Below are 20,187 nucleotides of genomic sequence, written 5' to 3'. Positions count from 1 at the left end.
AACAATGAAGTTATTTTTGCCGGTTTGCTAAAGAGATTTGGCTTTTATTAATCTTTTCTGTCGAAACGAAGTGTTTAATTTCACACTCTTGGCTAGTTTCAACTCTTCGCAGCATTTCAAGTGCACGTTTTCCATCTTCTAACTCGTATGGCCTTATGCCATAATAAAGAACCAAACATGAGGTAATACAGTACTGGTACGGTACTTAATCTGGACATATGCAAGATCTTTTAATATTTTACACTTACGAACATACGGGCTTGTGCGTCATCGTAGCTGCTCAAGCACAGTGACGCCTATTATCTGACGCTCTCTGTCAACTGCTGAAACGAACCAATTGCTAACAGGTCACGGGAAAATATTGCAAGTGGTGGTTTGAAATGCATTAGTTTCAAGGTAAATTTCCTTTTACGCAAGATGAACTGTTTGCGAGGTGTACAATGAATTACTTAAATCACAGAGTGTTTTACCCTCATTTAAAAATCAACTCTTTGAGGACGACCATCTAGAAAAATTCGACTCCAGAAGATAAGACATTTACGTCATTATTAAAAATTTTACTGGCACATTTGTTTGGTTGACCACATTACGTGCCCTGTGCTGTCGTCAGGTGGTGAAATCACGTGACATGACTGGTATACAAAAGCATGTCGCAATTTTGATTTCAATGCTTTGGAAAGTAACATGCAGTGTCTTGGTGGAATTCGAATTTATACCTTCGTAACACGAAAATATGCAGCGTACATGTTGCTGCACATCAAAGATCTTTCCAAAACGTGTTTTTTCCCCCCTGAGTTTTGTTTACTGGAGTGCCGTGAAATTCTACGTCAGTGTATAAAACCATAAACATTCAAAGGATTCATAAGTTTTACAGTGCTTAGAAAAAGTAGTATATTGTCACTTAACACGGAGAAAGTGTATTTTCAACTGGGAAAACCGAGAATTTTTTTTTTTTCCATGTCGATGTATACACACTGAATGAGTACAGAATATGGATTGGGAGTAAACTGAAGAATGATGAAAGTACTGAGAAGTAGCAGAAATGAGAACAGCGAGAAGCTTAACATCAAAATAGGTGATCAGGAAGTAGGTGAAGTTAAGGAGTTCTGCTACCTAGGCGGCAAAATAACCCGTGGCAGACAGAGCATGGACGTAAAAGGCAGACTAGTACTGGCAAGAAGGGCATTCCTGGCCAAGAGAAGTCTTAATGTGAGGAAGAAATTTCTGATGTATGTTTGGAGCACAGCATTGCATAGTTGCGAAACACTGACTGGGGAAAACTGGAATGGAAGAGATTCGAAACATTTGAGATGTGATGCTACAGAAGAATTTTGAAAACTAGGTGGACTGCAAGGCAAGGAATGAGGAGATTCTTCGGAGAATCGACGAGGAAAGGAACATATGGAAAACACTGACAACAAAAACGGACAATATGGTAGGACATTTGTCAAGACATAAAGGAATAACTTCCATGGTACTAGAGGGAGCCATAGAGGGTAAAAACTTAAAAGGAAAACAGAGGGTGGAATACATCCAGCAAATAATTGAGAATGTAGGTTGCAAATGCTACTCTGAGAAGGAAGCAGTTGGCACAGGAGATGAATTCGTGGTGGGCCGCATCAAACCAGCCAAAAGACTGAGGGCTTTTATTTAAAGGGGACAATGTTGTTTGAAAAAATAAAAACTTTGATAGATATAAGTGTGTCTCATTAATTTTCACACACGCCTCACAAATAAATTGAAGTTGCCTGCTCGTATCTATCTGTATGTGCAGGCTAATCTCAGGACTACTGTAGGGATTTCAACCCGGTTTTCACTACTAGATAAACTGATCACGAGGAATGTTTTTGTTTATAGTTAATAAATATTTCCCAAAAATTGTTTGAAATATAACAAGTTAAAATTAATTTGTGAAAACAAAGCCTTTACCTCCTAGTGAAAAGCTGCCATAACTCTATATAGTAGTAGTGGCTTAAGAGAGCAGAAAGTGTATCCTGATTTGCAATTGGTCTAGTGGTCTAGTGGTAAAGCATTTGGCTGAGAGCCAAAAAGTTGTAAGAATGAATCCCAACGGATTCACTTTATCTTTTTACTGTGCCTTTTAAGCTAGCATTCACCTCTCAATGATGTGGAGATTTGCGGGAAACGAAATGTGACTCAAATTCCATGTTAAACTGTGGCTTCCTTTTTCGCAATTGGATAATTGGTGAGATACCCAAATAGCTTAAGTGACATCCAATACCTGTGGTTTTTAATTCTTTTTGCATAAAGTAAAACAGAGCATGGGCTGCCGATTTCCTTTGTTTACACAAAGAACAATTTACAGCTGCACTTAGCTTTCAGCTTTCTGCTTTGCTTGAATCAAACATAGATACAAACACAATACTCTGCATGGTGGGGTGAAAGATGTTGTTTGTTTGGCTACATTCAAATTATGCAGAAGATGGTAAACTAATGTCCACTGTCGCGAAAGAGGGTAAGGCCTTTTATAGATCATAAAGACATAGGCATGATCTTCTTGAATGATATGCAAAATTTCTTCTGGATGAATATACAAGATTTTGAAATACTTGTAAAGATGTTGATGGACACATTTTGAAACATGATGACAGTTTCAGACTGCCAATTTCTGCTTCCTTGCATTATCAGTCTTAATTCGTACTGTTAATTCACTGCAAATGCTTCAAACAGCAGACCGTGAGTTACTCAACTTTGAAGTATTCTGATAAATATGACCACTAATGAAAAGAAAATTGTGTCATCATGTGATATGAGACAATTTGAAATAATCAGACATCTTTAACCAATAGTTTACCTGCAGGTATTTAAGAACAGTTGCATAGATTAGATTAATACTTGTTCCATAGATCATGAATACGACACTTCGTAATGATGTGGAACGTGTCAAGTTAAAGAAAGATGTAGTCTGCAAACAGATCTCCTGTGCCATTCCCCCTCACACCCTCAATCCTCCCACCACCCCCAAGAACCAGCTGCAGAGGATTCCCCCCTCTCATCACCCAGTGCCACTCCAGACTGGAACAATTGAACCACATCCTTTGCCAGGGCTCTGATACCTATCATCATGCTCTGGAATGAGGGATGTCCTACCTGAGATACTTCCCACCTCTCCTAAAGTAGTTTTCCATCACCCACCCTACCTCCACAACATCCTAGTCCATCCCTATGCCACTCCCAATCCCAACCCCTTGCCACAAAGATCATATCTCTGTGGAAAACCCAGGTGCAAAAACTGCCAATCCACCACCCAGCACTTCCTGTTCCAGTCCTATCACAGGTTTATCTTACCTCATCAGGGGTTGGACCACCTCTGAAAGCAGCCATGTTATTTGCCATTTCTGCTGCAATCAGTGCACAGCTTTTTATATTTGTATGACTACTAAACAGCTGTCCACCAGGATGAACGGCCACCACCAAGCCGTGGCCAAGAGAAAAGTAGGCCACCCTGTGGCACAACATGCAGCTGAACGTAACACACATGAATTCAGTGCCTGTGTCATGTCTGAGCCATCGGAATCCTTCCCTCCGCCATGAGATTTTCTGAACTGTGCAGATGGGAGTTATCCTTACAACACATTCTCCGCTCCTGTAATCATCTCCCCCCTGTAGGTCTGGGGGTTAGAATAGGTTAGAGATATTCCTGCCTGTAGTAAGAGGCAACTAAATAGAGTCTTCCACTTCTCAGCCGAATCAATTATGGTCCCCCTTCTGGGTTTGACCTACACATCTTGCAAAATTATCTTACGTTAGGGCCATTTGGGGATGGATGCCTTATGTGGTGTACCATATATCCATTGTGCGATTAGACCTTCCGCACCTCATATTGTCCTGGATCTGCAACTCTACCTGCAGTCCACCCTTACAAGGTACATCATCTACTTCCATAGTCCTCTGCCCTCTTCCGCCCTCAGACAAATGAAGTTACCGACACCCAGCTGGACGGTGGTAGCAGTCTGTCATGGTGGGGCCGTCATTTACCCATTTGGCAGTAGCTTCCCGACAACACAGGGATCACACTGCTGATGCCAGAGCTGCAAACTCCCCATATATGCCAAGGAGTGGATGATCATATTGGGGCTTCAGGACTTTCGGCAACAACCACTGTGCCAGGTGGCCTTTGCTGTGGCTGGGTGGTGCCCGTGGGGAGAGCCCTTGATCCGAGTGGGTGGCATCAGGGCGGATGACTCGCAGTAAAGTGAACCAAGTCATCTTTTGCTGGGAACCGAATGGCGCCAGCAGTTTCTAAGAAATTGGAGGTTGACAGGTATGACCCTAAATGATTCCTCTCTCTAGCAACACCATGGGAGGAGCATAGGGCTACAGAACAGAGAGATCCATATTCACCTCATTACTTAGTGTGCAGTGGAACCAGTGGGTACTCCTTTCTGGATAAAAACCCTCTGTTTTTTGTTGAGTACCTGGAGGATAAGTTTAGGAAAGGACAACACTCCCAAAATGCACAGTGGATCTGTTTTGGTTCAGATGGCATCCCCAAACCGTTTCCGGGCATTACTCGTCTGTGATAAGCTGGGTAATATTCCTGTTTGTCAATCCTCATAAAAGCCTCAACACATTCCAGGGAATTATTTTTCAGTGCGACCTCCTGTTGCAGTCTGACAATGAGCTACTCCAATTTGGAACAAAGGGCATTCACTTCATCCGGCGCATCTATAGGAGGCCTGAAGATAATAGGGTTGCCACCTTAGTCTTCATCTTAGCCTTTGAGGGTGATTCATTACCCACTGCTCGTTGGACTGCCCAGTTCTCCAAAAGGAGTGGAAACTAATGTAGCACAAGACCCTGGATAGGCTGTCTTACTGTGAGGCTAAACTAAAATATGAAAGGCTGAATGCTGTTCAAATGCAATCTTCCTGTGCTGCCACTATGGTGGCATCACTATCCATGACACCATTACGCCCCTCACCTAAGCTTACTCTAGTCGGCCGTCAGGGCTGCCCATCTTCATTCTCCCTCCAGCTGGCTAGCTGGGTGCGTCTTCTTCTGTTGCTTCCAAAGCTTCTACTTTGGGAGCATCCGGGGACATCGGTCCCCTGCCCCTAGCCAAAGAGCCAACAGCCTCTTCCAGCTCCTTTCTCACGGAAGGGGTCTCTTGGGACTCTACCACCTTCCACCCTCCCCGTGGTCAAGAGGACACCAGCCAGTGGCTGAAGGAGGCACTAGCTGCTGGTCAAAGGGCTTCACAGTCTTCCTCTGTACCTGAAGCTTCTTCCGAGAAGCTCTCTCAGCAAATCCCTAAGGAGTTGTGGGAGGACAAATCATCAAAAAAGAAGTCTGCTAGGAAACAGGAGCCTCCGGTGGCCCCTGCCCCATCACTCTGCCAAGTCTCTGCATCTGGGGATGAGGTGGAGATTCTGGCATCCCCTGAGAACCTAGATCTCGTTGATGACTTGGATGCAATGGAACTGGATGTGAACACTCGACAGGTGATGCTGAGGCATAATTTGCCTCCTTGGTCACTTCATGCCTTCTTAGATGAGAGAAAGCATCATCCTTCAGTGGAACTGTGGCTGTTTTTTTTCCCACCTGGCTTTTAAGCACTACACCGGCTTTTTTCTTTGTCGTTCAGGAAACCTGGTTTCACACAATGCAGAGCCCCACTCTATGTGGCTATCGGGGGTACTACAAAAACCATAGTGACTGTGACAGTCTGTCAGGTGGAGTTTGTATCTATCTCATTACATCTGTCCATAGCGAATGTGTGGTCCTTCAAACACCTATAGAAGCTGTGGCTGTCAGGGTGAGAACAACACAGGCAAGTACCATTATCTTCCTAAATACAGGTGTACCCACAAATTTCAGTGAGGCACATGGCACATACTCAGTCATTGATCTCTCGGTTTGCAGTCCTGGCCTTCTCCCGTCTATCCGTTGGAGAGCCCATGATGATTTGTGTAGTAGTGACCACTTTCCACTTTTCCTGTCCCTCCCCTAGCATCCCTCATCTGGAACTTGCCAAGATGGGCTCTTCTCAAGGCTAACTGGCATGCCTTCCCCCCTGCTACCACCATTAAATCTCCTTTGCATGGCAACATTGATGAGGTGATACACACCATCACTACTACCATTTCTGCCACAGCTAAATTGGCAATCCCTTGTTCCTCCTGTTGCGCCTGGCAGGAGTCTTTTCCTTGTTGGTCACCGGAAATCGCTGTGGTCATTAGACACCAAAGGCAGGCTCTCCAACGTCATAAGCACCACCCATCCCAGGAGAACTTCATTGCCTTGAAATGACTTCATGCCCAGGTCTGCCTGCTCATCAAACGATAAAAGCAGGATTGTTGGGAATGCTGCTTCTCTACCATTCGAACATGAACCTCCTCTTCCCAGGTTTGGACCAAGTTCCAACGACTGTATGGCTTATCTGATCCCTGCATGTATACCTGGAATTTCTACACATGGAGCTGATCCTGCCAATCCAGATGTAACCGCAGAGCTTCTTGCCAAGAATTATGCTCTCTCCTTTGTGGCTGAGAATTACTATGCCACCTTTCATCTCCTCAAAGAACGGGTGGAATGACAGCACCTATCTTTTGCTCCATGGCACCCTGAGCCACTTAATGCTCTCTTCAGTGAGTGGGAATTTCTCAGCACCCTTGCCAATTGTCCTGGCACATCACCTGTGGCAGACCGCATCCATTCCCAAATACTTAAACATCTGTCAGTGGATTCCCAGTGCCATCTCCTTGCCATCATCAACTGCATCTGGACCATTGGCGAATTCACATTGCAGTGGCGGGAAAGTATAATCTTTCCAGTGCTAAAGCCTGGGAAGAAACCACTAAATGTGGATAGTTATCAGCCTCGCCAATGTTCTGTGCAAGCTGCTCGAATGTATGGTGGGCTGGCAGTTGTGCTGGCTCCTTGAGTTTCGGGGCCTTCTGGCTGCATCTCAGGGTGGTTTTCATCAAGAGCGCTCCATGATCGACAACTTGGTCCACTTGAAGTCTTCCATTTGGCGGTCTTTTTTGGCGTGACAATGGCCTACAATACCACTTGGTGACACCATACCCTCACTACTCTGCATGAGTGGAGTCTGTGGGGTCAACTCACGATTTTTATACAGACCTTCTTGTCACTCTGCACTTTCCAAGTTTACATTGGTGCTTCCCGCCACTCCATATATAAGATAATGGGGCCTTGCAGGTCTCAGTCCGGAGTGTCCACCTCTTAAAATTGCTGTCAGTGGTCTCGCACTAACAGCAGGGTCCTCAGTGTCTCCCCTCCTATATGTTGACAATTTTTGTCTTTCCTTCTGCTCCTCTTCTATTGATGTGGCTGAATGCCAGCTGCAGGGAGCCACATGGAAGGCAAAGTCATGGGCCATCACTCACAGCTTTTTTTTCAGCTGCCAAGTCTTGCCTCGTGCACTTTTGTCATCATCACATTGTCCATCCCCATCCAGAACTATAACTTGATGACCAACTACTTGATGTAGTACAGACTTATTGCTTTTGGGGACTGGTCTTTGACACACGCTTAACTTTGCTTCCCCATCTTTGTCAGCTTAAGGAAAAGTGCTGGCAGCCTCATACTATTGTTCAATGCTTGAACCAAACCGACTGGGGTGCTGATAACACTACACTGCTGCAACTGTCCAAAGCCCTAGTACAGTCCCATTTTGATTATTCAGTATGGTTCAGTATCACACTCCATACTGCATCTGCTGGACCATATCCAACACTGTGGAGTTCGGCTCGTGTTGGGAGCTTTCTCAATGAGCCCAGCGAACAAGCTCCTCGTGGTAGCTGGTGTTCCTCAATTGCAGCTCCAGTGGCAACTACTGCTTGCCAATTGTACCACCCACATTCATAAGTCGCCTCAGCATCCAAATTAGCATCTCCTTTTCCCTAACATGGTGCTCCATCTACTGCAAGGGTGTCCCTGAACTGGGAATCCTCTTGCCGTCCATGTCCAATTGCTTCTTACTGAACTCGACACTTTCCCTCTACCTCCTTTCTTTCCTGCGGCAACACTTACACACACCTCCATGGTCCACGCCTTGGCCTCAGCTTCATCTGGACCTATCACGAGGCCCAAAAGGCTCAGTTCTACCTGACACCCACCGCCGGCAATTTTTATCTCTTCTCAATGAGTTCCAGGGCCCAGAAATAGTGTACACTGATGGATCAATGCTTGATGGTCCTTTTATGTGCCTTATTTCCCGACCTCTCTGCCCCACAACCTCCTGACGCTGTGCCTATTGGTGTTTTCTAGTCCCTGCACACTCCACCAGACAATGTTTGTCTCACTCCCACCCGTACACTACTATCTCTTCCGCCTTCCTCACCCCCCTTCTGACTGCTGCTCATATTGCACGTGATAGTTGCATTCTGGCCTGAGGTGGTAAGTTGGCAGTCATATATGCATGAGGTTAATGTGTCTTCTTTATGGTAAATAGCAATCTGTCTCCCATGTTGATATTCCTGCCTGGAGTTTACATTGTTCGATTTTCTTATTTTTTGTTTAATTCATGTCACCTCAGCCAGATTCCAATTCATATTGAATCACTCATCCACAGTTACACCCATGATGCACATACAGTATTTACATTGGTTGTAAATGTATTACTTACATCACAATGTGATCCCATCATTGCCAAGTGAGACCGTTCAAAGTGCCAGTTCAATATGGAACACATTCATGGCCTCTTCCAGTTCCTGAATGACGAACATCACCTCAGTGATAATATTCTGTATTGCTTCAAGTATTTACATCAGTTATGAAGACAGATCCCAATATCGATAACTCATAAAGTCAGACACATCAGTCAGTACATCTGAGCACATCAAACTCGACTTAAGATTTACCATTTTAATTTATCTTAAGCATTTATATTGTAGTATAGTTTTCTCTGAGGTGTTCGTGAAATCTTAAAGATGTGTCACAAAGGCATAAACTACTATGCCCACAAAGTACTATCATGCTCACCACAAATCGCCTTATCCTTTTATCCTTGCTATCCTTGCTTTGCTACATCACTACTTTCGCAACATCTGCACAGATGACAGCTTGCGGTGTGCACAGTTGTCCCCCCCCCCCTCCCCCACTTGAAATGTTTAAAGAAACGTGACCATCTTTTGTCTGTGTCTGTGTGTGTGTGTGTGTGTGTGTGTGTGTGTGTGTGTGTGTGTGTGTGTGTGTGTCATCAGTGGAACATAGGTCATTCTCACAAATAACCCATGGTACACTACAGATTTCCCAGTGAGATGAAAACTCCTGTAATGCACTATCTACAATTAAATGTAACATACCCGGTATCATATTACAATTTATTGTCGGTTTCATTTATCCTCACTGTATTTGCGGGTGTAACAGGAAAGGAAATGACTAGTGTGCCATGCACCGTGCAGCGGCTTGTGGAGTATGTATGTATATGAAGATGTAAATAAAATAGAAAGAAACTTCCACGTGGGAAAAATATATTAAAAACAAAGATTCCAAGACTTACCAAGCGGGAAAGCGCCGGCAGGCAGGCACATGAACAAAACACACAAACACACACACAGAATTGCTAGCTTTCGCAACCGATGGTTGCTTCTTCAGGAAGGAGAGGGAAAGACGAAAGGATGTGAAACCCACATCCTTTCGTCTTTCCCTCTCCTTCCTGAAGAAGCAACCATCGGTTGCGAAAGCTAGCAATTCTGTGTGTGTGTTTGTGTGTTTTGTTCATGTGCCTGTCTGCCGGCGCTTTCCTGCTTGGTAAGTCTTGGAATCTTTGTTTTTAATATATGTATATGAAGATGTAGATATGGGATGTTTTCTTTAAATGTTCATGCATGATTATTTATTTGATCTTGAAGAGTTTGCACAGAAGATGTCTCTATTAAGTAACCATGCTGAGTCGTTACCCACTCCATAACATTAATTGTACTTTCAGCTTATAAGAGTGTGGGATGTACTTTCTTCATTTAAATTGAAATACATTGTTAGATGGCATTAGCAGTATATTTAATTTCATCCTTAACCATCCAAATCTAAGATTTGAAAATGTCAGCATATATGTAATGCAGATTACCACACATTGTTTCCAGGGTAAATTTGTTTGCTCGTAAGTGATTTGGATACCCCTTCGACAAAATGACCAGTTGTCATTCAACACGTCGTCTCCAACCATAACAATAGAGTTTAACCCTTTCTGTGGGTAGATGCTTTACAACCATTCTTTCTTTCAGATGAAAGTATCCCCTATTCATTCCCTACCAAAAACAGTCTAAGTTGTCCCTATGTGGATTCCCTATCCTCAAATTCCTCTACACAGAATGCGGTCCAGGCCATTTCTTTCTTGAATGTATCAGACCTCAGGTGTAGAACAGCCTCTGTATAGGTGTGGCTACCCATTTAAGTGCCCTCACTAACCTAGAACAGGGTGCACTTCACCATATAAAAAGTCTGCCTGTACAGTACCTCAGTTTTATTTCTCACAACCTGACAGGAAGGGTTTCCTTCACTTCTGGCATATCTTTACCTCAGTTTTAAAGCACACCAAACATGCTCTCTATACGAAATTGCTTTTACTTACTTCTTCGTTGCTATACGAAAACACATCTGTGTTAGCATATAACTTTGGGTAAAGATGTTCAACATTCATTTCCTTTTCTCAGGATCATTTAGCTCTGCTACTGTGTTTGTATTTAAAATTATCCATGCCAACATATACAACTGAATGTATCATTAAAAATTCTGCAAGTCTTAACAAAGCAATGATTGAAATTGACATTTTCATTTTTTGAAGACCACGGATTTTATGTCGACAATACAAAAATGTCTCTCACAGAATTTCATCCTGCACATATTTCCGGCAGTAAATGGACGTCAAAGATTTGCAGTCTGGCAACACTGTAATCACATGTACGGTAACTATCTCTGTCAGCATATAGAAGTAGTGGTGTGCAGTTGGTGCAGTGGATAGTGTTTTGGGTTAGCATGCAGCAGGTCAAGGGTTCAGTTCTGAGTCAAGGCAAATTTGTTTTTATTTGCAAATGTAGTCTACATGGTACAGTACGTGGCATCTTAATCATCGTAAAGTGATTACAGTGGGTCTTCTACAAAACATTTTCCTTACGTACTACAAACACAGAAACTGAAGTACAGTCATTTTCATTGGTCAGATTTTTAAGAAACATTTTGCATGACAGGGATGTGAATTGTTTTGCACCACTGCATCTACTAGATTCCAAACCTATTTTCGGATACCCTACCCCAGTGGTCCCTTTGATTAGTACCAGCTACTTTTCGTACCCCATTCAGGTCCATTACAGTTTGTTAGGACCTTAAGTCACTAGTAGGGCTAGCAATGTGCTTCGCAAGTAATTTGCAAATTCGGGTACCATTTTTATGTGTTATTACCATGGAACCACTTATTATGCCTTTCAACATTGAGTCTGATAAGCAGAGGCTACTTAGTATGTATCTCCATGCGTTACTACTACTACTACTACTACGATTACTATCATAAATGGAAAAGTGGACATATCGAGAATGTTCATTATCATTAGGGAAACAGTGCAATTCGAAAATGAACATTTCGCAGATAGTGGTATTGGGATGAATCATGCAGAAAAAAGCTGTAAGAGAAGTGCTGCACATTAGGTGGAACATCTCGCCGCGACTGATGGCATATTTATACTGTATGTGCAGTTTACCAAACAGGGACTAGTTGCTAGTAGAGTAACGCACCCTTGACAGAAGCCTGTATGTTTGTACACACATCATATTTTGTGGTTGTGTTATTTTAAGAGTGTGGCAGAAATATGGCATATGTGGACATGCTTCTGGTCCTTCGTGCATCTGATAACCAGGCTGGTGTTTCTGCTGGTGCATATGCTGCTAGATGTCCTGGTCGACATTATACAGATAAAAATGTTTTTGTCATCTGGAACTTCGCCTTTGGGAGACAGGTTGACGCCCAGCATAACGTGACAGGTCATCTATGGACTCAATGTACTCTAGCTAATGAGGGAGCTATTCTGGAGGTCATACATGAAGAACCCTAATGAAATACACATAGCGTAGCAAGGCAGCCATGTGTCTCTCAATGCATGGTCATTGATATGCTGCACTAGCATGGGTTGCGCCCTATCATTATTCTTTAATGAAACACCTGCATCCTGCAGACCACTGTCTGTGGATGTCATTCTGTGAATGGTTCCAGTAACAACAGAAAGCTGACGATGATTTCATAAACATTGTAATATGGTCAGATGAATCGGTGCCCACTTGTGAGGGTGTCTTCAGTACGCACAATGTACACCATTGATGTGACGTTAACCCACTTTGGCACCAACATCTGGACTGGAATGTTGAGAGGCAGAGGAGTTTGGGTCCTACTTGTTCCCTGACTTTCTGACTGCACAAAAGTATCATGCATTCCTCTCAAACTACTTGCCTGACACACTGGAAGCTGCTCCACTTCATGTTCAGAAGTAGTTACGGTTTCAACATGAAAGGGCACCTCCACAGTTTGGAACTGATGTGTGACAGTATTTAGACAGAACATTTCCAGGAAAATGGCTCAGATGGAGAGGTCCAGCTGTATGGCTTCCACATTCACCTGACCTAAATCCACTGGATTTCTCTCTGTGGGGACACTTGAAGGAGCATATGTATTCTACACGAGCGACACATGTGGAAGAACCAATAGTGTGTGTTCATGCTGCTCCTACATCTGTGGATGCAGCTATGTTGTGAAGAGCCCAGACCTGTATGATGCAGCGGGGGTCGCACAATGTTTGGAAATGCAGGGGTGTCGCTTTGAGCATCTGCTCTGAGAATAGCATATTCTTTTGTAAATGTCACATGGTTGTTAATATGGAAATTGTTGTTGTCAGTGGTTGCTAACGTGTTACATCTGAACAGACTTATTGCATGTAATATAAATGACTAGCAGATGTTGAGTTATTTAACTCTGCAACCATCTTTAGCATCTTGAAATAGATATTGTTTTTGTAGGTATTCTGTCCTACGACCTTGATAGGTTGTTTGTTTCAACAGCCTATTTCTAAAACTTCCTGGCAGATCAAAACTGTGTGCCAGACCGAAACTTGAACTTGGGACCTTTGTCTTTTGTTGGTGACACTTGCAGAATTGAGGCTTTGAGGACGGGTCATGAGTCGTGCTTGGGTAGCTCAGCCTGTAGAGCACTTGCCCACAAAAGGCAAAGGTCCCAAGTTCGAGTCTCAGTTCAGCACACAGTTTTAATCTGCAAGGAAGTTTCATATCAGCACACACTCTGCTGCAGAGTGAAAATTTCATTTTGAAACCTATTTCTAATTGGTATGATCATGCTTTTGTTATGCTCACCATTATAAGACACTGTGCTATGTAAATGTTAGATACGTGTGGCTTAAGAAAAGATATGTGCTACAGTATTATATGACAGAATAAAATTGGCAAATAAAAATAAATATGCCTGTACCAAGAACCAAATCCTCTACCTGCTGCACACTAACCGAAAATGCTGACCACTGCACAAAGTGCATACCACTAATCCTATATGCCGACAGAGGTACTTACTGTACGTGTGAAAATGGTGTTGTCAGCCAATCTTTTAACACCCATTTACTGCCAGAAATATGTGCAGGACAAAATCTTGTGACGGACATTTTTGTATTGCTAGTATGTGAGGAATTGCACTGAGAAGTCAGAGTGCACATATTTTTCTTAACCCTGTATATCCGGGTAATTAATTATCATTTATGTTACCTCACACTGATCAAACATTATGTTACTTAAATATAGCCTAGTTTTCATGTCCACTACTCTCATTCTTTGTGTATCCCCTGCTTTCTATTTAAAACTTTGAAACAATCTTGTTTTATTGTTCATGCATTTAATTAAATTGTCAAGAGATGACTCTGGTTGGTTGGTTGGTTGGTTGGTTGGTTGGTTGGTTGGATGTTTGTGGGAAGAGATCAAACAGCAAGGTCGTCGGTCTCATCAGATTAGGGAAGGATGGGGAGGGAAGTCGGTTGTGCCCTTTCAAAGGAACCATCCCAGCATTTGCCTAGAGTGATTTAGGGAAATCACGGAAAACCTAAATCTGGAAGGCCGGACGCGGGATTGAACAGTCGTTCTCCCGAATGCGAGTCCAGTGTGCTACCACTGAGGTGACGCTGCTATCTTACGCTAATTACGCTCATGTTAGCACATATTTCAAACTGTTGCACTGCATGGTCAGGCTTTCCCTCATTATTTTCACGCATAACGTGTGACATGGCTAACATGCAGTATATGACATCATACAAATTAGTTGTTAAGAAAGATAGAATAATAAGAGGTACAGGATATAGAATAGTGTAAGGAAACATAATGTCTTTCAAAAAACTATAGAAGAAAGATGAAAATCAGTGGACTTAAGGTAGGCATTAGTTCACCAAATTTGCAGAATGTGTAATTTCTCCTGGGGGTGTATATTTCTTAACCATACTGTATAGTCGTTTTACCTGGACTGTAACTTTCATTGACCAGAAACAGTGCCTTAGGATGTTGTATTCCTACCATCTTAGAAAGTCCACAAAACAGTGGAAAGTACGTACTCGTCTCTTTCTTTATGTTGAAACTGTGATGGAAATCTTTTATTATAAAAACTGTCATCACTGACTAAATAACTAATTGTAGAATACATTCTTTGTGGAGTCTCCCTATCTTTTCGGTAATGATCTAGAGAACATCCTTAAAAAAATGTATCGATTCCCCTCTTTACCTGGTTTGAGGTTCGGAAACTGTTTAGAAAAATTTATTCCCCTTCACTTTGAAAGCCACAAAAAAACTCTAGTGGTACAACAATATTATTATTAATCTGGTTAGTTGTAAATTTTATTTTTGCATTTTCTAAGGTGCCCCACTATTTCTCTATTTCGTTTATGTGATCTGCAATATATCCCAGAGAATTTGTTTCATGCTTATAGATTCAGATGTATCCTGTACTTTTTGTTGTAAAATCTCCTGTAGTCTCTCTTCCAAACCATTCAAGGTTACTTGGGGACTCAAAATTTAATTTAATAATTTTCCCTGGCCTATCATTGTGACCCATACCTGTGTACATGAGATTAATTGTCTAAGGTTTGTACGTTATTATGAACTCCTTTGCAAATTATTGTGTACTTAACTCCTCAGTAAATCACATTGTGTGTTAATGTCCATTTCTACTTTGCTGGGTAAATAGTTTAATTATCTCTCCATAACAGTAATTTTATTTCTCTGTATGTTAACTGTTGACGTTAATTCCTCTTCAAATGCTTCTGTCTGTGATTTAATCACTGCCAACTTGTCAATGGTAGCTTCTAACTTTACAGCCTTCAACTGTAATGGTAGCTTCCAATTCTGCTTTAATATCATCCCCAAGTACTGTAAGGGCTCCCTGTGAGTTTCTTAATGTTTTCTTTAATTTCATATTAATCACTTTACTGTTTTCCTCCATTGCCTCCCCGTTCTGTCTCGTAAATAACCCAAACCCTGCTGATGGTTCCACCGTCATTTTTTTTCGTCTGCACAGGCACACACTGTTAATTAAATTCTGAACTAAGTAGTTAAATTAAGTGTTCAAGAAGTTTCTTCATTCACCAATGCCGGCTAACTAATTCTACAGGTTCCTGTACACACAACAATAGAATAATAAAAACATTTTAAAAATTCCAAACAGAAAAAACCACAGCTTACTTGATGCGTAGAACAGCAAACTGGGGATGCTGCTGTTAACTGCACAGGCGATGCTGGTGTGTAGATTTGAGAAAGTGTTGGGAGTGGCTGCTACTCCGGTGACAAGCCACTGAAGTGACACACTGTGGAGACTCGCACCACCATAGTCGGCACATCAAGTTGAACAATTGTCATCCGCCCTGCCTGCTGCTACCCATCATCACTCTTTGACAAACCCGCCTCAAACTCTTCTGTTGTAATTAATATGTATGTGCATTACATTTGAATAACACCTTGTAAACACACACAGTGATTATCTCAATTATTCAAGACAAACATGATTATTTATCTCCTGGTTGTGAAAATATCTTCTTTTCTTGTTGTAATGTAGAATATTATTGCCTTGTTTTAATTAGATGGCTTTGTGGGGCACCGTACAGTGTGTCCTCATTCATACAAGTTCTGTTCCTGAGTTCCCCCAGGCAAGCAAGTATTTCTTGGAAATAATTCCAAAAATTGTGTGTGTGTGTGCGCATGCATTGCAGATGTGGTCTCTAAGTTACCTTCAATTGTTCTTCTTCCAATACAGTCACCTTTTAGTTTTTGTCCTCGTAGTCTGGCTACTCTGACCACGGCTGTGCTCAAACTTATTCTTCTTGACTTTGTATCAAAGCATGGTGATGCTGTAGGAGAGTGTCTCACTATTTCCAGCCGCTGAATGACGAACACATCTCCAAAGATAATCTCCTATATTGTTTCAACTGTTTACATGAATTGCGAAGACTGATCCAAATATCGGCAACTCATAAACTCTCGCACATCGATCAATATGTCTGATCACATCGAACTTGGCGAAAGATCTAAAATTTACAATCTTCATTTGTCTTGAGCATTTACATTGTAGTATGTCAATTCTCTGCAGTGTTCATGGCAACTGCTGAAGTTACAAAGTTACAGCACATGCATTTCGTGTAAGATTTTCAGTATGCTCTTGCTCCCTTCACACAAAGAAAAAAAAAAAAGTAATGCTTTTTTCGTAAGAAATTTAATGCAGTTCAGTTTTTACACTTGACACACACACACACACACACACACACACACACACACACACACACACACACACACACAAAACCACTGATCAGGATTTTTAGTAAGTTGTTTATGGCCCTCCGTCCTACAATTATGCAAAAAAGTATGACTGTATAAATGATAACCAGAGCCACTTCCTCATCCCCTCTAACCCAGAACCTCTCACAGAAGAACCCCAAAAGTGCCCCACTTGTGAGAGAATACTTCCCAGGACTGGATCAGACCTTGAATGTGGCTCTCCAGCAGGGATACGACTTCCTAAAATCCTGCCCCGAAATGAGATCCATCCTTCATGAAATCCTCCCTACTCCACCAAGAGTGTCTTTCCGCCATCCACCTAACCTTCGTAACCTCTTGGTTCATCCCTATGAAATCCCCAAACCACCTTCCCTACCCTCTGGCTCCTACCCTAGCAACCGCCTCCGGTGTTAAACCTGTCCTATGCATCCTCCCACCACCACCTACTCCAGTCCTGTAACCCGGAAGGTGTACACGATCAAAGGGAGAGCCACGTGTGAAAGCACCCACGTGATTTACCAACTGACCTGCCTGCACTGTGACGCTTTCTATGTGGGAATGACCAGCAACAAACTGTCCATTCGCATGAATGGACACAGGCAGACAGTGTTTGTTGGTAATGAGGATCACCCTGTGGCTAAACATGCCTTGGTGCTCGGCCAGCACATCTTGGCACAGTGTTACACCGTCCGAGTTATCTGGATACTTCCCACCAACACCAACCTATCCGAACTCCGGAGATGGGAACTCGCCCTTTAGTATATCCTCTCTTCTCGATATCCGCCAGGCCTCAACCTCCGCTAATTTTAAGTTGCCGCCGCTCATACCTCACCTGTCTTTCAACAACTTCTTTGCCTCTGTACTTCTGCCTCGACTGACATCTCTGCCCTTACTCTTTGCCTTTAAATATGTCTGCTTGTGCCTGTGTATGTACGGATGGGTGTGTGTGTGTGTGTGTGTGTGTGTGTGTGTGTGTGTGTGTACCTGTCCTTTTTTTCCCCCTAAGGGAAGTCTTTCCGCTCCCGGGATTGGAATGACTCCTTACCCTCTCCCTTAAAACCCACATCCTTTCGTCTTTCCCTCTCCTTCCTGAAGAAGCAACCATCGGTTGCGAAAGCTAGTAATTCTGTGTGTGTGTTTGTGTGTTTTGTTCATTGTGCCTGTCTGCCGGCACTTTCCCATTTGGTAAGTCTTGGAATCCTTGTTTTTAATATATTTTTCCCATGTGGAAGTTTCTTTCTATTTTATTTACATGACTATATAAATGATTTCGCTTATTCAACCATTGTCGGTCTTCATTCAGTGGGCTATCATGCCATCAGCTTTGTCAGCTATTCTGTTAACACTATTATTTTAAAAAATCCCATTAGGATAATGGAGGGAAATAGACTTTTGTAAATGTTCTGTAAGAACTAATTATGTTTACAATTCAATCTAAACTTGACCGTATGTAACATGCCCGTTTCAGTAATGTTTGTACAATGACTTTCCCCTGAACAAACAGTTATCATTTTCGAATAAAACTAAAATGACGTGCACTGTATACTTTTCACAGGAAGTATGACTGTCTGTAGGTTTTGCTTGAATGAAGAAATTCTACTGTTTTCTGGATTTTAAAGTTCTGTGGTTCACTATGTTGGAAATAAAAATAGTTTCTTCATAATATTTTCTGTATCCATAATTTCTCAGATGACTGGCCACAATAATAATACAATTTCTACATAAATATTATTTTTGTCTGTGCTGGTGAGCTATGTAATTCAAAATCAGACAACTTCCATTGTCCATTCCTGGCTCTCCTTCACAGCTACTATTTCCACCAGATGGGAGAGAGGACAAATATTACATATAAAGACAACGATCCTAATTATTTACACCTACCAAAAATATTATTTACATCAGCTAATATATTTTTTATATAAAGATCAACAAAAATTTAGTAGAAAAGTAGTGCATATCTTTACAATATTTTCAGGTGTGTATCTATTAAAGTCAAATGTAGACATTGATGCTTCAAATAACATTTTCAAAGACATTAGTTTAGTATGAAGTGATTGACTTGCAGATGGAATTATCAATACCGGGTGGTATCAGGGAGTTAATAATATGCATTAGGCTTGACTACATTACACCATATAAGCACAGCAGTTTTGTTGTAAGAAGACAAACAAAATAATTTAATAGTTAATTTTAGGCTGTTAAAATTGACAAAACTGTGAGATGAAGTATACACAAACTTAAAGTTAACAATTTGTAGGTGCACAACTAAGCCTGTGGAGTAAAAGCCCAGTTGTAAATTTTTTGCCGTAGTGGGGAGTAGTGCCATGAGCAACATACTAAAAATCTTGACCAGTCAGGGATGATTGAGCGAGAGGGGCTGCATTTGGGTGTTACTTCTGTATATTTTTTTCTTGATGAAATAAAAACAAAAATGTGTCCCAACGCAAAACTAAAGTACAGAAATGATCAATTTCATTATTTCTCTCGGAGTAGTACTTAGAATAAAGAAAACAAGAGAAGACTGAAAATATTGAGTGACGCGCACACACTGTAGAATAGTTCACTTTAGTAGGTCAGTTGGTAGTAGATTCTCGACTCGTTAGACAAAAAGTGTTGTATATTGAATTACTTGTCTCACCTTCCTCTACACCAATGTGCTCTGTTGCAAACTGTTACAGTTTACACCCTGGGTAGTACCCCATAGATGATCTTACCCTTCCCTCTCAATATACGACACAGTTAGCGAAAACCATTTCACAGGAAAATAAACAAGCAGTTATGTAAATTATAGAATGTAGGATAAAATCAAACAATGGAAAACCCATGATGGAATAATGATATTATTATGAAAATAATAGTTGCTACTCACCGTATAGCAGAGATACAGTGTCACAGATAGGCACAAAAAAAAAAAGATTGTCAAACAAGTTGTTGTTGTTGTTGTGTTGTTGTTGTTGTTGTTGTTGTTGTTGTTGTTTGTGCTGCTTGTGGGTGCATGCAGTGACAAGGTGGAGAGAATGAAAGGCAGCTTGGTGCAGTTGGGAGGTTACACAGAGCGTTGGGGAGAGGAAGGGGGGGGGGGGATGAGAAAAATAAAAAGACTGGATGCATTGGTGGAATAGATTGCTATGTAGTGCTAGGGTGGGAACAGAGAAAGGGACAGGTGGGTGAAGGACAATGACTAATGAAGGTTGAGGCCAGTAGGGTTATGGAAAGAGACAATATATTATAGAGAGTCTTCCCGCCCGTTGCAATTAAATCAGCAGGTCTTGGTAGGAAGGAGCGAGATGGCACATGCTGTGAAGCAGTCATTAAAATGATGAATGTTGTGCCAGCAACTGGGTGCTCCAGCAGTTTCTTGGCTACCACTCGTTGATGGCCATTCATGAGAACAGCTTTTTG

General features: G+C 41.9%; 1 protein-coding gene across 2 annotated transcripts in view; it reads left to right on the top strand.

Annotated features, from left to right (window-relative positions):
- The window catches only part of LOC126273456 (nucleoporin SEH1), a 150,642-nt gene that overhangs the window by 52,450 nt on the left and 78,005 nt on the right, over positions 1-20,187 (top strand). The gene's annotated exons all lie outside the window — the stretch shown is intronic.

The sequence above is a fragment of the Schistocerca gregaria genome, chromosome 5 (assembly GCF_023897955.1).
Source record: "Schistocerca gregaria isolate iqSchGreg1 chromosome 5, iqSchGreg1.2, whole genome shotgun sequence".
In the NCBI taxonomy this organism is placed as follows: domain Eukaryota; kingdom Metazoa; phylum Arthropoda; class Insecta; order Orthoptera; family Acrididae; genus Schistocerca; species Schistocerca gregaria.
Note: the sequence above shows the minus strand (reverse complement) of the source record. Positions and strands in the feature narration are given on the sequence as shown.